Consider the following 8,649-nt stretch of genomic DNA (forward strand, 5'->3'; position numbering starts at 1 on the left):
CTGGCCCTTGTCGCAAAAAGTTTGGACACCCCTGCATTAGGCTATGTGGTAACCGTAAACATAAGGGTATTATTGAAAGTAAAATCGGTACTTGTTTCCTATCTGGGCGTCCGCTAAGTTAATTGCGCACCATGCTATTCTCCGTATAAAAATCGGATCGCATTGCATCGGATACCACAAGTGCACATACACGATATTGAACGATGCGATGCGATCCGATTTAATTTTTAGTGGACTGATAATGGCAATTTACCGCCCCATTACCAACGACACCACCACTATCCACGTGATCCCGAAGCGTGGCGAGCCCCGCGAGGGGCGGCGGTACGTGTCCTCCGACTTTTTCTTACCCCCACTATCCACGTCGGCGTGGAGAATAGAATAGTGTGGCGAGCGCAGCGAGCCACCGAGCCCGAAGCGTGGCGAGCGCAGCGAGCCCCGCGAGGGGACGCGGATACCTTCACAGGTAAACGCGTCCCCTCGCGGGCTTCACAGGTGTCCGCGTTGCCACGGACACCTGTGAAGCCCGTGAGGGGACGCGTATAACTGTGAAGGTATCCGCGTCCCCTCGCGGGGCACGCTGCGCTCGCCACGCTTCGGGCTCGGTGGCTCGCCACACTATTCTATTCTCAACTCCACGCCGACGTGGATAGTGGGGGTATGAAAAAGTCGGAGGACGCGTACCGCCGCCCCTCGCGGGGCTCGCTGCACTCGCCACGCTTCGGGATCACGTGGATAGTGGTGGTGTCGTTGGTAATGGGGCGGTAAATTGCCATTATCAGTCCACTAAAAATTAAATCGGATCGCATCGCATCGTGCACCGCATGCGATGCGATCCGATTTAAAATGAAATCGGATCGGATCGCATCGTATGCCATCGTACATCATCGAGTACCGAATCCGATGCGATGCGATCCGATTTCATTACGGTGCCGTACGTAGAAAACCTGGGCGCCCAGATAGGAAACAAGTACCATAAAATCTAACTGCAGCTAGTTCCCATAACATCAATGGCGCCCAAACTGATACCCGCAGTGATCACTTTTCAATCACTAGGGCTTAAAAACAATAACGGTTTATACTGATGACCAATTCCCATCCCTAAAGGTTTTTCTGATAGTCATTTATTGATAGTCGATATTCTGAAACCCACTAACAAACGCACAGAAAGCATTCTGATAATCGTTTGGGAGCGGACATCTGTGATCGAAAATATAAATTTTGAGATTTGAAGTTTTATTTTTTGATCATTGACCTTTTGAAATGTTACTATGGTGACCATGTTGACTTTTTGACTGTCAACCTTTTTGATCATGTTGACATTTCGACTAAGATACAGTATGACCCTGTCGACTTTCTCCATGCTGGCATTAGCTGGTCGACCTTTTGACCATGAGGACCTTTTCTGTCTTCCTTTTGATTGCAGACGTTTTGGCTGCACTCCGCCGCAGATTGGCTCATTATCGGTGATGCACATTTATAATTAACCAGAACCATTATATTTGGGGGTGTGGTGACTTCACAATAGTTATTAGACCAACGTCAGAATCCCAACTGCCTGAGACTCCAACAGGGGGCGAGCTCTACGAAGCCCCTTCCAGGCTTGGTAGCTCGCTTTGCTCACCATAGGTTAAGGCCCTTATTCAGGTTGATAAGGCCGTGCGAATTCGCACCGGGACTGATGTTTAGCGTATGCGCATGCGCAGCAGCATATCTGCGCATATGCATAGACAGGGAGCATACGAACTTGGCGCTAAATCTGTTTGCCGAGTGCATGCTCCCTGCCATTCAAGATGGAGAAGGTTCCTACTGACATGTGAATGGATGTTTATGTTAAACATCCACTCGCATGCTGGGCAAATGAACCAAAGGCGTAGGTTTATTAGAAGTGCCAAAGGTGAAACAGTGATTGGTGCCCCACACCGACACACACACACACTACCAACACCCCAGCAGCACTCAGACACTGACCCCATTCATCAGTGTCTCCAGAAGCAACTGATCACCCTTCATTCACCACCGTCACCTAGCCCAGACACCGCCCCCATACTTTAACACCCAGCCCCCCTCCCTCTCTCAGTTCCCTCTCCACCCACCAATCCTCTCTCCCCCACCCACCAATCCTCTCCACCACCCACCAATCCTCTCTCCCAGCAAAAGTTCCCTCTCCTCCAGCTACCGATCCTATCTCCTCCACCCACCAATCCTCTCTCCTCCCAGCACTAGTTCCCTCTCCTCCACCCTCCAATCCTCTCTCCTCCACCACTAATCCCCTCTCCTCCACCACCAATCCTATCTCCACCACCAATCCTCTCTCCTCCACCCACAATCCTCTCTCCTCCAGCACCAATCTTCTTTCCTCCAGCACCACTTCTCTTTCCTCCAGCACCAATCCTCTCTCCTCCAGCACAAATCCTCTCTCCTCCAACACCAATCCTTTCTCCTCCCAGCACCAATCCTTTCTCCTCCCAGCATCAATTCTTTCTCCTCCCAGCACCAATTCTTTCTCCACCCAGCACCAATTCTTTCTCCTCCCAGCACCAATTCTTTCTCCTCCCAGCACCAATCCTCTGTCCTCCACCCTCCAAACCTCTCTTCTCTACCACCGATCATATGTCCTCAACCCACCAAACCTCTCTCCTCTTACCACCAGTTCCCTCTTCTCCACCACCAATCCTCTCTCCTCCCAGCACCAAACCTGACTTATCTGGGAGAGATAGTGAACCACAATTAAAGACAGGATGCAGCAGCACTGACGATCAGGAATCACAGAGATCTATAACAGGAGAATCCAGGGACCAGGACAGACTCTGGAGATCAGACACAGCAAAGACAAGGAGACCAAATGCTTCCACAAACAGGCGAGCTGGAACAAGGCAGCAACCAGGAGCTATGACTGACAAGCATGCACACAGCACAGGACTATGAGCTCGGACTATGGCCCTTATTCTGATCGGTGCGGCCCGATCAGAATATGCGGCCGCAACCGTGCAGGCGAATCCCCGCCTTCCATACGGATCGCCACCTGCCGTCCGTATGCGGATATGTGGCGATCCGCATGAAATTGGACGGGGATACGCCTCCTCCGTCTTGGGAGCAGCCCCTGCATTCGATGGTCGCCGAACATCGAATGCAGGGCCGCACGCTCCACCAGGTCCCGCAACACAAGACCACACGGACACTTGTCCGTGTGAAATCATGTATGGGGGCGGGCAGCTGACATCCGGCGATGTCAGATGCCCGCCCCGTACCCACGCGTCACGGCCTCATTACCATGCATACGCCCCATGTTTGCATGGGAACGCCCATGAAACGCGGGGCGTATGCATAGGGTAATGAGGCTAAGTAGCCCCTCACGCCCCTCTACGCCCCCTGTGCGGCGTATAAAGAATCCGTGCGGCGAAATCGCCTGCACATGCGCAGAGTGACCTCTGCACATGCGCAGACGATCAACATCGGCGGTCCGTCCGCATGCGGGAATTTCCGCACCGATCAGAATAAGGGCCTATGAGACTATAACTGGCAGGGTGAGGATGCCTTAAGAAGGCCTCAGGTGATTAGGCAGCTGTTCACCATTCAGGCCAGCAGGCTCATGAAAACACACTTGTGTATAGTTAATACACAAAAGACTAGGCTGAAATAGCACAGGCTGACCACTGGAGGCCACCAGAGAATCAATTCCCAAAACAGGCAAGACAGATAGGAGTCATAACTGATGACTCCTAACAACCAGTTCCTTTTCCTCCACCCACCAATCCTCTCCTCCACCCACAAATCCTCTCTCCTCCTCCACCACGAATCCTCTCTCCTTCCAGCACCAGTTCCTTCTCCTCCTCCACCAATCCTCTCTCCTCCACCCACCAACACTCTCTCCTCCACCACCAATCCTTTCTCCGCCACCACCAATCCTCTTACCTCCACCACCAATCCTCTATCCTCCCAGTGCCAGTTCCCTGTCCTCCACCCACCAATACTCTCTCCTCCACCACCAACCCTCTGTCCTACAAGTTATCTCTCCTCCACCAGCTACCTATCCTCTCTCCTCCACTAGCTACCTATCCTCTCTCCTCCCAGAGCCATTTCCCTCTCCTCCACCACCGACCAATCCTCTATCTTCCCTGTGCCAGTTTCCTCTCCTCCACCACCCACCAATCCTCTCTCCTCCCAGTGTCAGTTCCCTCGCCTCCTCCTCCTCTTCCTCCACAACCAATCTTCTCTTCTCCACCACCAATCATCTTTCCTCCACCCACCAGCCCTCTATCCTCCCAGCACCAATCCTCTCTCCTTCACCACCAATCCTCTCTCCTCCACCCACCAATCCTATTTCCTACACTCACCAATTCTCTCTCCTCCCAGCACCAGTTCCCTCTCCTCCACCCTCCAATCCTCTCTCCTCCAAAACCAATCCTCTCTCCTCCACCCCACAATCCTCTCTCCTCCACCCACCAATCCTCTATCCTACAACACCAATGCTCTATCCTCCACCACCAATCCTTTCTCCTCACAGCACCAATCCTCTCTCCTCCACCCTGCAATGCTCTCTCCTTCACCACCAATCCTCTCTACTCCACCACCAATCCTCTCTTCTCCACCACCAATTATCTCTCCTCCACCAACCAAACCTCTCTCCTCCCAGTTCCCTCTAATCCACCAAGCAATCCTCACTCCTCTTCGCATCAGTTCCCTCTCCTCCACCACCAATCCTCTCTCCTCCCAGCACCAATTCTCTCTCATCCATCCACCAATCCTCTCTCCTCCCAGTGCTGGTTCCCTCTACTCCACCAGCTACCAATCCTCTCTTCCCTCTCCTCCACCCATTAATCATCTCTCCTCCCAGCACCAATTCCCTCTCCTCCTGCACCAATCCTCTCTAATCCACCACCAATTGTCTCTTTTCCACCACCAGTCCTTTCTCCTCTACCACCACTCCTCTCTCCTCCACCACCAATCCTCTCTTCTCTACCACCAATCCTCTCTCCTCCACCCACCAATCCTCTCTCCTCCACCACCAATCCTCCTCCTCCCAGCGCCAGTTCCCCCTCCACCACCCACCAATCCTCTCTCCTCCCAGTACCAGTTCCCTCTACTCCTCCACCACCAATCCTCTATTCTCCACCACCAATCATCTTTCCTTCATCCACCAATTTTCTGTCCTCCATCCACCAATCCTTCTCCTCCCAGCGCCATTTCCCTCTCCTCCACAACCCACCAATCCTCTCTCTTCCCAGCGTCAAATCCCTGTCCTCCACCACCCATCAATCCTCTCTCTTCCCAGGGTCAATTCTCTCTCCTCCCCCACCAACCAATCCTCTCTTCCGCAAGAGTCCCCCGGACCCTTCCCCGACTTTAGTGATCGATTGGAAGACCACCACACATTGCTTTGAATTTTCCAGCAGGGCTGTTATGTATCGCGGTCCCCGGGACCGCACATGCATATCGCTGTGTGGGCCCTACACACGGCGATGATCAGCCACTTTCTGAGTGATTTACTAAAATTATGTGGGATCGCTCGGAGAGTGGCTGAAAATCCCTCTGTGTGTAGGGCCCATTACTCTTCTTCAATCTATACCTGCATCTATTCTCATTCACTTCCTTATATCTCAGCTGTATTGTGTACTAAGAATTGTGCTTTGTGTTATGTCTATTTCTGTATACTCTGTACTGTTCTAATGTGTTCTATATGTACGGTGCTGGCTGGTGCAATCACTATGTGGTGAAGGTGAATGGCTGCCTGGGTGCTGCACAGCTCAGTAATTATATGTTCCCCATGTCTGTGTCCCTCATTAGAGTACATCTTGTATATATATCTGTAATGTTACTGGCTACCTATTTGGCTGTGCAGTCACTATGTGACACCGCTGAATGGCTTCCTGGGTACTGCACAGCTCGGTAAATATGTTTCCCATGTCCGTGTCCCTTATTAGAATGCGTCTTGTGCATATCTGTACATGTAATGAATATATGTACTGCCATTGTTGCCTGTTCCTTGTACTGATAACACTTTGTATTACACTATGTGCATTGTTATGTTTAATGTCTGTAAGGCACCTTGAGTCCTGTTGGAGAAAGTGCGCTATATAAATAAAATTACTTACTTACTCTCTCCTCCCAATGCAAGTTTCCTCTCCACCACCACCCACCAATCATGTCTCCTCCCAGTGCCGGTTCCCTCTCCTCCTCCACCACAAATCCTCTCTTCTCCACCACCAATCATCTTTCCTCCATCCATCAATCCTCTCTCCTCCACCCACCAATCCTTTCTCCTCCCAGCACAAGTTCCCTCTCCTCCCAGCACCAGATCTCTCTCCTCCACCCTCCAATCCTCTCTCCTCCATCACCAACCCGCTCTCCTCCTCCACCAATCACCAATCCTCTCTCCTCCACCCCCAATCCTCTCTCATACACCCACCAATCTTCTCTCCTTCACCGCCATTCCTCTCTACTCCATCACCAATCCTCTCTCCTCCACCACCATTCCTTTCTCCTCCCAGCACCAATCCTCTCTCCTCCACCCTCCAATCCTCTCTCCTCAACCCTCCAATCCTCTCTCCTCCACCACCAACCCGCTCTCCTCCTCCACCAATCACCAATCCTCTCTCCTCCATCCCCAATCCTCTCTCATCCACCCACCAATCTTCTCTCCTTCACCGCCATTCCTCTCTACTCCATCACCAATCCTCTCTCCTCCACCACCATTCCTTTCTCCTCCCAGCACCAATCCTCTCTCCTCCACCCTCCAATCCTCTCTCCTCAACCCTCCAATCCTCTCTCCTCCACCACCAATCCTCTCTTCTCCACCACCAATCATCTCTCCTCTACCCACCAATCCTCTCTCCTCCCAGTTTCCTCTACTCCACCCACCAATCCCCTGTCCTCTTAGCACCAGTTCCCTCTCCTCCACCACCAATCCTCTCTTCTCCCAGCACCAATTCTCTCTCATCCAACCACCAATCCTCTCTCCTCCCAGTGCTGGTTCCCTCTCCTCCACCAGCCACCAATCCTCTCTTCCCTCTCCTCCACCCATTAATCCGCTCTCCTCCCAGCACCAGTTCCCTCTCCTCCTCCACCAATCCTCTCTTATCCACCACCAATTGTCTCTTTTCCACCACCAGTCCTTTCTCCTCTACCACCACTCCTCTCTCTTCCACCACCAATCCTCTCTTCTCTACCACCAATCCTCTCTCCTCCTTCATCAATCCTCTCTCCTCCACCCACCAATCCTCTCTCCTCCACCACCAATCCTCCTCCTCCCAGCGCCAGTTCCCCCTCCACCACCCACCAATCCTCTCTCCTCCCAGTACCGGTTCCCTCTACTCCTCCACCACCAATCCTCTCTTCTCCACCACCAATCATCTTTCCTTCATCCACCAATTTTCTTTCCTCCATCCACCAATCCTTCTCCTCCCAGCGCCATTTCCCTCTCCTCCACAACCCACCAATCCTCTCTCTTCCCAGCGTCAAATCCCTGTCTTCCACCACCCATCAATCCACTCTCTTCCCAGGGTCAAATCCCTCTCCTCCCCCACCAACCAATCCTCTCTGCTGCAGGAGCCCCCCGGACCCTTCCCCGACTTCATTGATCGATTGGAAGGCCACCACACATTGCTTTGAATTTTCCAGCAGGGCTGTTATGTATCGCGGTCCCCAGGACCGCACATGCATATCGCTGTGTGGGCCCTACACACGGCGATGGTCAGCCACTTTCTGAGTGATTTACTAAAATTATGTGGTATCGCTCGGAGAGTGGCTAAAAATCCCTCTGTGTGTAGGGCCCATTACTCTTCTACAATCTATACCTGCATCTATTCTCATTCACTTCCTTATATCTCAGCTGTATTGTGTTCTAAGAATTGTGCGTTGTGTTATGTCTAGTTCTGTGTACCCTGTACTGTTCTAATGTGTTCTATATGTACGGTGCTGGCTGGTGCAATCACTATGTGGTGACAGTGAATGGCTGCCTGGGTGCTGCACAGCTCAGTAATTATATGTTCCCCATGTCTGTGTCCCTCATTAGAGTACATTTATATATATATATATATATATATATATATATATATAATGTCCCGGGGTAGGTAGCACTCACTTTGTACTCATTTTACATCTGCTGGGGTAGTCTCCTCAAACAGAGAAACAGAGGAAGACAAAGTGAAGGGTGATTATCAATTTGACAATTTAACAACTCAAGAAAGACAGGCTTTGAAATCCTTAAAAACAAATAAAGAGCTTGTAATACGTAGAGCGGACAAAGGAGGAGCCGTAGTGCTCCAGGATTATCACACATACAACCTAGAAGTAATGAAACAATTGTCTGATGCCTCCACCTACTGTAAAATGAGATTTAACCCTATGCTAAAAATTAAAAAGAAAGTGGATAATGTGTTGGACCTAGGGAGGATACAGGGCTGGTTAGACGAGGACACCCACTCGTTTTTAACGGTGGAATGCCCAGTCTGCCCAGTCTTGTATACCCTCCCAAAGATCCACAAATCCCTGGAGAGCCCGCCAGGGCGCCCGATAATATCGGCAAGAGGATCAGTCCTACAACCCCTGGCGAGGTTTTTAGATTTTTACCTACAGCCAATTGTTAAAGCCACTAAGACCTACCTAAGGGATACAGGCCACTTCCTTAAAGATCTGGACCACCTCAGT

This window comes from Crinia signifera, chromosome 19 (genome assembly GCF_055691185.1).
Source record: "Crinia signifera chromosome 19, ASM5569118v1, whole genome shotgun sequence".
NCBI classification, from domain to species: domain Eukaryota; kingdom Metazoa; phylum Chordata; class Amphibia; order Anura; family Myobatrachidae; genus Crinia; species Crinia signifera.